The following is an 8,556-nucleotide window of genomic DNA, read 5'->3' as shown; positions in this document are numbered from 1 at the left end:
TTCGGGCAGTAAACGGAGTCTGGCTTTCATGATCCTATTGCGATGTACATGGAAATGTTTTTCAGTTTGACTGACAAATCAAACTATCTTTTACATGATTAGACTCATTATGTGCATGTAGGGCTACCAGCAATTGCATCTGTGATCTGGTTGAAACACTCTCAAGCAGCATTCTTCTCAAATTTAGTTGAATGGTTGATATGGCATTACAGTATTACCTAATCTATTGTTTTTGCTGCAAAGTAGGGTAGGTTTTGTAAATAAATAAGCAGCCAAAAGGCAGCATTTCGCTCTAGTTTCTTTACAGTTTTAGTTTGAACTTTGTTGAGTTATTTTTTCAATCATTTCAGTCCAGTTTTAGTCCATAAATGAGTCGAAAGTCTCGTGTTGTCGAAAGCCTCGTGTTGTCTGTCGAAATAATGACTCCATTTCCTAATGGATGAAGTCACTGTCTGCTCTTCCAAAGATCTGATGTTCTTGGCACCTCCACGGAGCGGCAGCTGCCATCCCCATTGGAGCCAATGTTATACTCGGTCCTGTCAGTCCCTTGTCAGAATCAAATTCTCCAAGGTTCATTTCTCATCATTCATTGATGTTACTGTGGTCCAGAAAAGATTCATTTCAGAGTCAAGGTTTTATAGTTGGTCTTCAAACTTGTCAAATTATTCCTACAGGCTAGAAGAAGGTTCAGTGAGTTTCTATCTCAAGATGGTTATCAATGCGAGATTGATTCATCTTCAAAACCCTGTTTTGAAGAAGAAATCATCAAATGTGTTTTTTAGAATATGTAATTTGTCAAAAGTGTTCCAAAGCTCTACAGTTCCTCAATGGCACCAGCTTCAGCAACCCTGCAACAGATAGACAAGAGTTATCAGTTCAACTTGGAAAATCAGTTAAAAGACAAAGGCAGTGTCTAAAGGCAAAAAGTGGCATAAAATTAGAGGTATCACACATGCTGCTGGTTCGACAGAAGATCCTTGATAAAAGGTCTAGTTCTTTGTATGATCAACTTCAAATGTCAATGGTGTAATAAATTGTTTATGATTGGGCATCCACCTCTGCTTCTTTTGTGGACCCATTGCCGTGAAAACTAAGACGCAAAGCCGAGTTGAAATGTTAGAGTTAAGTTTGGAGTGTTTCAGAGCAGTGGATTTGGAGCTGGAGGTGCGCGCTATGCGCAGAGGGAGCGCGCTACCCATATAAGGTGTGCTACGCATATAGCCTCCCCAGCCTGTGTGAAATAACAAGTGCGCTATGCATATGGAGCGCGCTACGCACTGGGTGAGCGCGCTACGCATATAGTCAACAGGGCATAGGCCTTTTAAGAAAGAAAAAACATGGCTTTATTTCTAATAGAGTGATTCGATCACCTGACATTTCATTAGAGACATGTTTAAATGATACCGAGGGGAAGGATGCTTCAAAGCAATCATTTCTCACCTCAGTATCATGAATATACGTATACCCAATCTAATACCCACGCATGGCTGAAGAATTTGTGGTGCCTGAAAGTTCAATTCACTACACAGATTTTTGAAGGGGACAATGAATTGATCCATCTATTACAAAATCTTCTCTTCAATAAATTAAAAGAAGCGAATAACTTGCTACAGGTGATTAGAATTTAGAAGAAGGCCTAGTGTCACATATTGTCATATGGAGTGAGGAATACATGCCGTTACAGTGCAGAAAGTGGCTTGAATTATGGGAAAAATGGATTTTCATAGGATTCTATTCCAAACTTATTGAAAATATTTTCTTTTGTATTCACACTTGCAGACTCATCAGACTTCTGCGTCTCCTTGAACTTGTGTGCATATGGATGGTTTTCTCTACTTGGTCAATGAACAAGCACCTGTAGAACGTTCAACCATAGTTATTACAGGTTCAGCTCCGGTGTCAGACAAGTTCAGTTTTTGCATCTAGAATGTGTGGAAACTGACACTTTCTTGTCCTTGATTCAAGACCAGAAATGTTCCAGCAAATATAATTAGTTTTTGTGAAGAGTCAGAGCAACCATGAGTACTGCCAGATTTATTAAGTGTGTGACTGTGGGGATGGTGCTGTGGGAAAGACTTGCATGCTTATTTCCTACACAAGCAACACATTCCCAATGATACTGGTGCATTATTTGGACAGGGTATCAGCCTCCTCGTTGCTGGAGTGATTTTGACTGCAAACCAAAATTACACAATATAAGCCATATTTTCTACACATGTCATGGAATATTTTTATGCATTGTTTCAGTTGTACAAGCCATATTATCACATCGGCAAGGAGCATCACTTATGTACATGTCAGCGCCTGGCATTGTTCAGCAAATTAGTAGCCTGCAATCCGATTTGAAATTGTTTCAATCTGATCTTGAGAACTCCGTGTCAGAGGATAAGCATGTGTAACATAATACGAAAGACGCAACAACTTCTTTTTGCATCTTCAACAACTGCACAACCCATATTGACACCTTGGCTTCTCATGAAAGAGCTGGCCAAGATAGAGAAGATCAACTTTCAAACTTTCAGCTGCTATTGAAGAAGTTACACGTGAGCATTGTGAAAAAGAAGGAGATAAAAAGTAAAAGAGCTAGTTTTATTAAAAATTGGTTTTTATTTAAAATAGCAAAATGCCAAGTCAAAATACGCCTAAAATAAAATGAAGAATACTTGCCACAACAGAGAACAAGATTCGATTGCCTATGTTTATCTTCAGTAATGGGATTGACACCTATAAATGCCACCTCTTCATCAGTTATCAACAGATTCGAGTAGAAAATGGAGTGCTATTCTATCTTCAGAAACGCTGATTGGCTTCTTAGTTTTGCTTGTTTAATGATGATAAAACAATCCCTTATTTTGGTCGATGGGTTTTTTCAGATTTGAGTCTAGTTATTGTATTGAAAAATCACTTGTAGAGAGGGGCTCGGAGAGCTGTGGGAGAAAAAATTAGAGTTTCATTGTACAGCTTTAACAGAGGAATAATTGAACGGTCAGCTCTGATTTATAAGATTCCTGTGGCTTGAAGTTTAGCATAATGTATTTTCTCTGTGTTTCATATGTATCTTGTAATGTTTTTCATTTCATTCATAAATCGTTTTCAGTTTGAATGCTTGAGAGTAAGAAAGGTAGAACTCAGTCATTGCTCTGCCTTGAGGAAGTGTTCAGACTTTGTGTGGCTTTCTTCTGTCTGAAAGGGATTCATTGTTTAATGCCCTTTTCAGCTATCTTAAACAGTCTTTCCACGCCATTTAATTTCAATTTAATTGTTAAACTTCACTCCTATCTTGCCTTATGGAATAATCTGTACCTTTGATTAAATCTCAGCTCTTGCTGTCTTTTCCCCATGCAGCCCAGAAAACCCAATCATTTATTAAAAACCCTTTTCTTATCTATTTACTAGCCTAAAATCAGTTCCCATTCTAGATTCATCTCGCACCCTATTGCTCATTTTATCGAGATTGACTAGAGAGAGCCCTCTCCTGTCCTCGTAGGGCTAGCTATGAGGCTAAGCTTGGTTTGATGTTGCCTCAAGTTTTTCCTTGCTCAGCGTGAGGCAGATTTGAGTGCTAACACTATGTAGGGGTTATGATTACAATACTGACCCACAGAAACTGAAATTATTCCCCTCTACTTTGGAGGGAGAAGCTCTACATTGGTTTATGGGACTTGGTGGAGGTACCATCAATGGCTAGGACCAAATGAAAATATCCTTCCTTAAAAAATACCAACATTATTGCCAAACTAGAGAACTAAAAGATGAAATCTTTCAAATGGTAGCGAAGCCTAACGAGACTCTGGAAGAATATGTGGAGCATTTCCAATATAATCTGCAAATATCTGCAAATATCTGCTTATGCAAATTTGCTTGATAATGTTCTAAAAACAACGATGATTAAAGGTATGAAATACCAATGGGTAGAAACACTGAATATAATGGGTAAGGGTAACATTTATCAAGAATATTATGACATTATTATAGACTTGTGCATCAGGTGCTGCAGGGGTAGTACAAGGCTAAAAACAGCTAGACGCGATGAGATCACCAAAGACAGCAAAGCCTCATGGGGGAGCATTACACGAGTCGAAATCAGCAATCTGTTGGAAGATTTCAAGACTGATATCCTAGGGACCCTGACGATACAATTGGTTATCATGTAAGCTAAACAAAAGCAGGCCCAAGCAGAACAAAACCTGGCTATTTTATGTCCCCATTGCAAAAAGAAATGGAGTCATAAAGAATGCCTGCTAGATATGATACAAACATGTGCCATATGCACTAAGGAGCATGCCACGGAAAATTGCCCATCACGCCTAGGATTAAAAGTAGTCTTCAAGGAAGCGGAAGAAGAAGTGGAACCAGTATATCTGTTGAACCAACGTCGTCAACGGCAAGTACATCAGACAGGTATGCCTACCGACCCATCTTCGTTCTTTCCTCCCTCACAATATAATTCTCAGCAATATTTAGGGGCAGCATGGCAGAACCAGCCACCTTTTCCTACCTGGCCACCTCAAGCATTTTATATGCCACCGTGGCCCAAACAGTCAAATCCAAACAATAATTGGCCAAATCCCTCTTACCCTCCACCATTCTGGCAGAACAACCCCTATTCATCTCAATGGTCCCCTTCCACCTCACAAAATCAGAAATGGCAGTCAAATTGGCAAACATCCACGAACCAGCCTATGGGGACAATTCCTCTACCTCAACCAACTTTACCAGCACCTTGCATGTTGCACCAGAACCCTCAATCTAATAGACGACCTCAACTCCCACCTCAACCCAACCCAAATCCTAACAACAGACCAATCCACTCAATATAAATGATTAAGGGTCTGGACCCTGATGCTGAGAGAGAGTGTAACGAACTCAAGTTAAGATCTGGACGCGTAATCACTCCAAACAAGGGTAGAAATCTACAACCTGAAGAACCGCACCCAAATAATCCTTTGACTATAGATGATCAAAAAACAAAACAAGTGGAAGATACAGTCAAGCAGAAAAATCTCGAACAAATCATAACTACTTCCCCCCCATTCCCAGAAAGATTGATGATACCATGCCTAATTGAATATCCCGACTTTTATCTTCTGGGTGAACTCAAAAATCTTTGCATAAAAATACCCCTCCTCCAGGCTATTCAAGACATTCCAATAAATGCATAAACCATTATGGAATTGTGTGCAAAAAAGTCTACGAGGAAAAAAAAAATAACACCAACCGTCCATGTTGTCGGAACTTTGTCTTATTTATTATTAGGCAAAGAGAAACCTGTAAAGTATAAAGATCCGAGAAACCCCATTGTCACAGTCCAAATAAACAGCTTCTCTTTTCCTAATGCTTTATTAGACTTAGGGGCAGGCATTAATATTCTCACAACAACAACTTGCGAAATTCTTGGCATCACAACCTTAGAACCAACTACTACCTTGTTGGAACTTGCCGACCATTCAATCATTAAGCCAGAAGGAACATTACAAGATGTGATGGTTTCTGTAGACTTTTGGGAATATCCAGCAGAATTTTTGATTATTAATCCTAGAAACTGGCCAGATGGACATCCCTTAATATTAGGAAGACCTTGGCTAGCAATAGCAGATGCTTATATAAGCTGCCGAACAGGCAGTATGTCCATAACCAGAGGGAATGATGTGAAGAATCTAGTTTTATACCCTCCTGCTTAACCAAGCCTAACCATTGTAAAAACTAGGAAGCAACCTATAACATATTTAACAAAAAATATTCGGTCACTATTGACTATGGCAAATGCCCTTGAATTTAAAAACCAAACAGAAGATGATATTATTAACACTTGTATCAATCACCCTGCTATAGTATCTAATCTAAGATGTCACATGATTGAAGCAGTCCTTGATAATGAGATTGAAGAAGATTCCTTAAGAGATATCAATGACCAACCAATACCAACAACCACTATCTATAATAGCAAACCTATGGAAATTGAGCCAGGGAAAATCTTGAACATTAACAGTAATCTGAGTGATGACTAGTAACAGAAATTTATTCAAGTCCCTAGGAAATATAAAGGGGCTTTCACTTGGGATTACCCAGAAATGAAAGGGATTGACCCTCAGCTATGCATGCACCACATCTACACTGAAAAAGATGCAATACCCATTCAACAACCTCAGCGTAGATTAAATCCTCACCTAAAGTATATTGTTAAAGAATAACTTCAAAAACTGTTAGATGTGAATTTTATCTATCCTATATTTGACAGTAAATGGGTTTCTCCATTAGTTGTGATCCCCAAAAAGAATGGGAAATGGTGGATATGCATGGACTACAGAGAACTCAACAAGGCAACACAAAAAGACCATTTTCCCCTTCCATTTATCAACCAGGTTCTAGATACATTGGAAGGAAAGAAATTCCTCTCTTTCCTGGATGGCTTCAGTGGCTACAACCAAATCCAAATTGCCCCGAAGACTAAGATAAGACTACTCTTACCTGGCCCTAGGGAATGCTTGCTTACAGGGTATTGCCTTTTGGATTGTGCAGCAGACCTACTACATTCCAAAGAGCCATACTCAGTATTTTTGCAGACTTGATAAATGAAGGATTGGAAGTGTACATGGACGATTTCACACCATATGGAGGTGACTTCTAGCAGGCATTGCAGACATTGGAGAAATTCCTAGAGCGGTGTATTGCTACTAGGCTATGCTTAAGCCACGAGAAGTGCCATATCATAATGACATAGGGCCTGATCCTGGGTCATTACATTTCAGAAGCTAGAATTCAGGTAGATCCAGCAAAAATATAGGTAATCCTCTTATTAGCTACTCCTTATACTCAAATAGAGGCACGTATTTTTCTGGGATTTGCTGGATATTATCGTAGATTTATAAAGAGCTTTTCACAAATTGTTGCACCATTATATGCCTTGACAAGAAATGTTGATTTTCTATGGACTAACAAATGTGACATTACCTTTACAGATTTGAAATGGCTAGAATCAATAGCACCAGTATTATGAGGCCCGAATTGGGATATACCATTCCAGATTTCATCAGACGCATCAGATACAACCATTAGAGCAATTCTTGGCCAAGAAGAAGACAAGAAACCCTACGCTATATATTACATTAGCAAAAACTTAATTACCGCTGAGTTGAATTACACAGTAACAAAGAAGGAGTTTATAGTTGTTATTTATGCTATTAACAAATTCAAACACTATATAACTAGATAGCTTGTAGTTCTATATACTGATCACTCTGCTATCAAATACTTAGCTAATAAACCCATTACGAATGGAAGAGTGACACGTTGGTTACTACTTTTGCAGGAATTAGACATAACTATAAGGGATCAACTAGGGAGGGAAAACCTTGTCGCAAAATTTCTCTCCCGAGTGCCAAGAATAGTTGATGCAGTGGTGGTAGAAGACCAGTTCTTAGATGAACACCTGTTTGTTGTGGCCATAAAAACACCATGGTACGAAGATGTGGCGAATTACTTAGCAGTGAGTAAATTTCCCAAACATCTGACACCCAAAGAAAGGAAATTGATAGTGGAGCGCAACACTGAGTTCTCCTGGATCACAGGATACCTTTTTCACAGAGGGGCCAATATGCACATCCACAGGTTTATCAGGGAAGTTGAAATTTATGATATCTTAAAAGCCTGCCACGATGGACCTTTTGGTGGAAATTTTGTAGACCGCAGAACTGGACATAAAATTTTACACATGGGCTACTACTGGCCCACGATTTTTAAGGATGCTAAGAAATTTGTCTAGGCATGCGATAGTTGCCAAAGGATGGGTCACCCTGGCCAATCTGATGAGATGCCCCTGCATCCACAGCTGGTGATAGAACCCTTTGAGTGTTGGGCGTTAGATTTCATTGGGCCGATCAACCTATCATCCAATCAGATTTAATATATATTGGTTGCAACAGAATATGTGACTAAATGGGTGGAGGCAGTAGCGTTACCAAGAGAAGCAGAGGAAATAGTGATTAATTTTCTTTTCAAAATTTCTGTGCGGTATGGCTTACCCAGAGAAGTAATTACTGATGAAGGGCCACAATTTGTAGGCCACAAGATCACTACTACACTAAAGAATCATCACATCATGCACAGAATTACCTCTCTGTATCACCCGTAGGTGAACAGGCAGGTGAAGAGTACCAATAAAGTAATTGAAGCTATTCTAACGAAGACAGTCTCATCACACAGATGAGACTCGGCTACTTGACTGCCAGAAGCCTTGTGGGCATATCGCACAACTTGGAGGAACACTACTGGACACTCTCCATATCAGTTGGTATCTGGTAAGGAACCCATTTTCCCCATAGAATTTGAGATACAAACACTAAGGATAGCCCAGGAGGTGGGACTAGATTTAACTGAAGCCCAGATTAACAGAATACAACAAATAAATGAATTAAATGAAATTCGTCTATTGGCACTACAATATACTGTACTCATTCAACAACAAAGAGCCAAATGGCATGATTCCCTGATGAAGAAAAAGACATTTCATGAGGGCAATTGGGCACTTCTTTACAATTCCAGGTTTCAAGACTTCCC

The sequence above is a fragment of the Pinus tabuliformis genome, chromosome 1_2, assembly GCF_031772625.1.
Source record: "Pinus tabuliformis cultivar Carrire ecotype Pingquan chromosome 1_2, CPIR1, whole genome shotgun sequence".
In the NCBI taxonomy this organism is placed as follows: Eukaryota; Viridiplantae; Streptophyta; class Pinopsida; order Pinales; family Pinaceae; genus Pinus; species Pinus tabuliformis.
Note: the sequence above shows the minus strand (reverse complement) of the source record.